The following is a 6,000-nucleotide window of genomic DNA, read 5'->3' on the forward strand; positions in this document are numbered from 1 at the left end:
ACTTATCAGTCTAAGTTAAGGCTAAGGTTAAAGTAATGTAAGTGGGGCAACATTATAATAACTATATTATTTTGTTCCCTAATTGAAAGAAGAAGAAAAAAGAGGCGCTAGTTTATCACAATCTACGTAGTCAAAGCAACAAGCAGAAATGTTTTACCAAAGAAAACTATTGCATGGTATGAATTTATTTATTTATCGTTTTAAATACCAGACGTAGTGATGAATGTATTATCAGACAGCAAGCTATGAACATCTTCGGAACATGTTTGAAGGAAGTCAGTCCTATTTAAACATGTAAACACAAACACAGCCCTTCTTACCTGGTTTAGGGACCAGTTACATACGCGGAATAAATTTAAGGATGTTTGGTGGATGAAACACTAGCACTCTTACAAATAAACTTGTTATAAAGTTATATGTACTTGAGAATAAACCAAGAATATGCAAAATGTTGACTAAATCGCTGACAACACTGTCAATACAATGATAATTCTGAAGTTTTCCGAATAAAATATGTCTATTTTTAAACATAAATATACATATACCCACTACAGCTACGCTCGTCACCTTGGGACATAAGATGTTAAGTCTCATTTGCACAGTAATTTCACTAGCTACGGCTCCCTTCAGACCAAAACAATATAATGCTTATACATTACTGCTTCACGGCAGAAATAGCCGTAATCATAATCTAGCCGGAATCCTGTGCAAAGAAGCCCACTGGTAAATGAGCTGTAGGATTTGAAAGACAGAACACACACAATGTATTTTGGAGGGCAACCAATGCTCCAAGACATTTCTGTACACACTATACATCTACATAAAACCTGTACTAAGTAATTAGGTTCAGATATTTTAATTAGGTAATCTAAATAAACATTAATTATAATATTATGCTAATAATTAACTTATCTAATTCGCTAAAAATTAACTGCGAAAAAGTTTTCGCATTGAAGTAATTTTATTCATAATTAATTCGATGCTATTGTATAATTCATATTTATAATTTTTTGTCTATATGTATCTTATTTTATTATTCCTTTGTTTTGAGTCTTTTAAATGCCGCTTTAACTAAAAATTAATATGTGGCAGGGTGTTTAAGTCCGAACCAAAGTCACCGATATAGTCCAAATGATTGCGAAACTGTGGCAGTGGGCAGGGCACATAGTTCGTTGGGGTAGTAAAGTTCTCGAATGGGGTCGCCATTGGGTACCGGAAGACGCAGTGTTGATAGGCCCCCACAAGATGCAAGAAGATCTGGTCATGATCGCCGGAATACGATGGATGAGGGCAGCGCAGGACTGATCGTCCGCGTCGTGGGAGGCCTTTGTCCAGCAGTGGACGTCTTCCGGCTGATGATGATGATGATAAGGGTGTTTCAGATAACTTGGGCATTGTTGTATCAATGTTTGCTTTATGTCAGCAAGCAGTTGTCGCTGTTTGCCCAAAGTAGTGGTAGATTCAGATTACAGTTTCGTATATTATTTTCGTATACAGGATGAAATCGTTAAGTGTGACAAGGCGATTATGCCGTTACTATTAAGCATTTTTGTGTTTCGGTCTGAAGGGCACCTGTAGCTAGTGGGCAAATTACTGTGCAAATGTGACATTTTATGTCTCAAGGTGACGGGCACAATCGTAGTGCCGCTCAGAAGTGTTTCTCAAGAATCCTGAGCGGTGCTGCATTGTAATGGGCAAGGCGTATCAATTACCGTCAGCTGAACGTCTTGCTCGTCTCATCCCTTTACTGTGGTAAAAAAAAATCGAGTGAGCTCGTCGTTCAAAAGTTGTTGACACGCGCCTCCGATTCAGTTAGTGATTCAGAAAATTTATTGAAGTAAATTGCGGAAATCCATAATTATTCAAATGATTTGAGTTTTCTTTAGTGCTAATTCCTGAGGATACCTCGTGTATAGGCGAAACACGTGTCGAGTTGTTTAAAGACACATATTGGCGGAATTAACACTAAAGAAAGCTCAAATCATTTGAATTATTAATGGTTCAGTTATTGTTCTAGGGAAATGATACAAGAATCTAGAGCAAAACTTGGATTTCTTTCAAAACGTCAACGACTTTAAAACTATTACGTGAATACTACAGACGGCCTATTTACACTAGATATTTGAACAGTTTGCAAGAACAAAGTATAGTCAGACGGCCGAAACATACCATCACGAGATACATAAAAAGTTCATTAATATTTTATTAGGTAATAAAGTGGTGTGGGCACTGTTGACTAGTAACATAACAACTTTGAATAATGCATTTTGTACAGACATATATTACCTTGGTGTAACTGTGCAATTTATATTCTACTTTATTTGTGTTCTAACTTACTTTAAATAATTATTCGTATCAACCCACAGCCTCCGAGTTCTATTTCCTGTGAGTTTAAGAACTAAGGACTTATTGAAGTTCTTTAAGAATTCTGTAGGCGCGTTATGAAAAAATTATGAGAGTGAAATTTTTAGATGCGCGCGCATTACTGTAACACAAGTAACAGGCTGAAGTTGGTTCCTAAAATGTTGTGAAGTTTGCGACATTCGTTATATTTTTTGGTTTCTTCGTCCATTATTAGGATAGGCAAAGGGTTCGAGCCCATACAGCCGTATTCATTATTTAATAATTAATTGTCAAAGCCATCATTAATTTCTCTTCATTGCAAGATTTTTACAATATTGTTCTTTTTACAAATGTAGAATAGCACGAGGAATTAATAATTTTAAAGATATTTTCATTTTGCTACGCCAAAGAAGTATAACTTCTTGCGTGCATACATAAGTACACACACACTTATTTTTCTTTATTCAATGGTAATCCTAAATTCACTTTTGGCATTTCCTGCTTTTGGCGTTTCAATAGCTGATCTGTATAAATGTATTGATGATCTCATTTACATAAATAAAATTTAGAAACAAAATTTATGGACTCGAACCCGCGTCCTCTCGCGTTCCGTGCGAATGCTCCTTCATTGAGCCAACCGTTCGAGACTCGAGTGACGTATCGTTGATAAATCTTGTATATGTCTCGTTGAACTCTCAGGTTGTGGCTTCTGGATCTTTACAGTTGATAACCTGCTCAACCCCAATATTTGCATATTAGGAAATTGACTTGAGATGTCGCTCTTGCAAATCGAAGCATTTATTAATCCCAGTAGTGAGAGTTATCACTTCAAAAAAAATAACAAATTATTTAGATCTCGTTTGTGATTTTTTTTAAATGTTATGTACTTATCTATTTAGTGTTACTTCCGCTGAGTTTTATAAGTCTTTCATGATTTAGATTTAGGGGTTTATACCCGTCCTCCACTTAAGAATCGGCTCCCACTGATCTTTTGACTAAATTAGTTAGATGTCGATTGAAAGCAATTTGACACGTGTTTCGCATCTAGGTATGAGGCATCATCAGTAGTTATTAGCTAGCCAAAATCTGGAGCCAGAGAATCCTCGTTCAAAAATAAATATATTCATTAAAATACATTCAAATTCAAATATTTTTATTCAAAATAGGATGTGACATCGCTTATTGAAAGTCAAAAACTACCCATTCCAAAATGAATGCCTCAAACCTGAGAAGAATTGGCGCAACAAACTCAGCGGGCTTATTTTTTCATCGAATAAATATGTTAACAAAGTAATATTGTACAATTTAACTAATTATTTAATAGCCTGCGGGCGGTCACTCCATTCCCAATCTGTGGTATCATTAAGAAAGTTATTTATGTTATAGTAACCTTTACCACACAAACGTTTTTTAACAATTCTTTTGAATAACGCTATACTTTTGTTTTGAACATTTTCTGGGATCTTGTTGTAAAAGCATATACATCGCCCCACAATAGACTTAGTAACTCTACTTAGCCGAGTAGTAGGCATCATAAGTGTATGTCTGTTCCTGGTGGTAACATTATGGTTATGAGAGTTTCTGGCAAATTCACTTATGTGCCTATGAACATACATTACATTATCAAGAATATATTGAGAAGCAACAGTCAAGATGTTAATTTCTTTGAATTTTGCTCTCAATGATTCTCTAGGACCTAGGCGAATAGCCCTCTTCTGCAGAACAAATATTGTTTTAATATCGGCAGCGTTGCCCCATAGCAATATACCATAGGACATAATACTATGGAAATAACTAAAGTATACTAGTCGCGCCGTATCTATGTCAGTTAATTGTCTAATCTTTTTAACCGCATATGCTGCAGAACTAAATCTGTTCGCCAATCCTTCAATATGGGGGCCCCATTGTAATTTGGAATCTAGAGTTATGCCAAGAAATATAGCAGATTCCACCGGTTCTATCACCTCTCCGTTTAACAAAACATTTGCATTTACATTTTTGACATTTGTTACGGTAAATTTAATGAATTTAGTTTTCTTGCTATTTAACAATAGGTTATTAGCGCTAAACCAGTACACGATGTCAGATAAAATATCGTTTACTTCGTCATACATAGCTTGGTTTCTTTTCACTTTGAAAATCAGTGAAGTGTCGTCCGCAAACAATACTACCTTATGTTTTTTCTATAAGTATATATATATATATATCATTCCCAATTTTTGGTATCATTAAGAAAGTCATTTATGTTATAGTAACCTGTACTACACAAACGTTTCTTAACAATTATTTTGAATAACGTAATACTTTTGTTTTGAACATTTTCTGGGATCTTGTTGTAAAAGCATATACAACGCCCCACAAAAGACTTACTAACTCGACTTAGTCGAGTAATAGGCATCATAAGTGTATGTCTGTTCCTGGTGGTAACATTATGGTTATGGCAGTTTCTGGCAAATTCACTTATGTGCCTATGAACATACATTACATTATCAAGAATATATTGAGAAGCAACAGTCAAGATGTTAATTTCTTTGAATTTTGCTCTCAATGATTCTTAATTCATAACCTTTTATGGAGATCTTTTTAAAGTGATAGCTTCTTCAGCTTCGTTGAGCACTTTTATTGGGATGGGTATAAAACGGTAAACTCGCGTCAGGACACGTGACCCTGATCGAAAATTCGTAAGACAGTCGTTGAAATTATGGATGGAAGTTGATTTTTCTGAGAGATAAACTTTGTAATGTAAAATAATGGTATAGTAATAGTTCTGAAGTGTTAATTTTTTTTTTCTAATATAATTCCGATACAGTGCTACTAAGTGCTGGAATAATTTACCGCCACCTTTAAGACTACTAAAAATGTCCAAAATTTTAGATTGAAATATAAACAAACTATTTTAGAATCGTAATATAATAATTATGCTTGATGTGCAATGTATCTTATAAATTAACACAATTCTGCATTTTTGTCATTATTTAATGTTCACCAATATATTTATATCTCATTTATAGTACCTAATGCCACCTTTATTATATTATATACAGTTACGTACAGATTATACTATGATTTAATATTTAATATTATTACAATTATTTACTTATTTTTATTTTATTACACTACTTACTTTGATACCTACGCAAATTAATTTTCAATGGGAAGACTAAAGGAACTTTCTACTTCAAATCTCACGAGGGGCTGCTGAAAACCAGTGTTGTGTTGGTGTCTTCTGCACTGACACAACAATATACTGAGTCAGCTCCTTTTATCAGGGAATCACCCTCACACTGTTATTTTTATTTATTTATTATTAATTGTTTATAATATTTGTTACGTTATTTAATTTAGTATTTTAATATTTTAATTAATATTGTAAATTATTGTTTTTTGTGTGAGTGTTTTTAACACCCTTTATTGCTAATAAAGGGTGTTTCTATTCTATTCTAATTGTCATTTTTGTGTACGATAGCGAAATAAATGAATATTGTATTTTACCACGTAAAAGCTTGTAATTTTGTATTGATAAATAAAGCAATTCGTGTGAAATTATTTCCTAACCATTCCGAATTATTCAAAAATGCACAACGATAATGTTAAAGTTTTCACTTCTGCCGGCACTCAAGGAGTGCAACCCGTATTTCTTTATTGAATGGATTTGGA

The sequence above is a fragment of the Leptidea sinapis genome, chromosome 4 (assembly GCF_905404315.1).
Source record: "Leptidea sinapis chromosome 4, ilLepSina1.1, whole genome shotgun sequence".
Classification (NCBI taxonomy): domain Eukaryota; kingdom Metazoa; phylum Arthropoda; class Insecta; order Lepidoptera; family Pieridae; genus Leptidea; species Leptidea sinapis.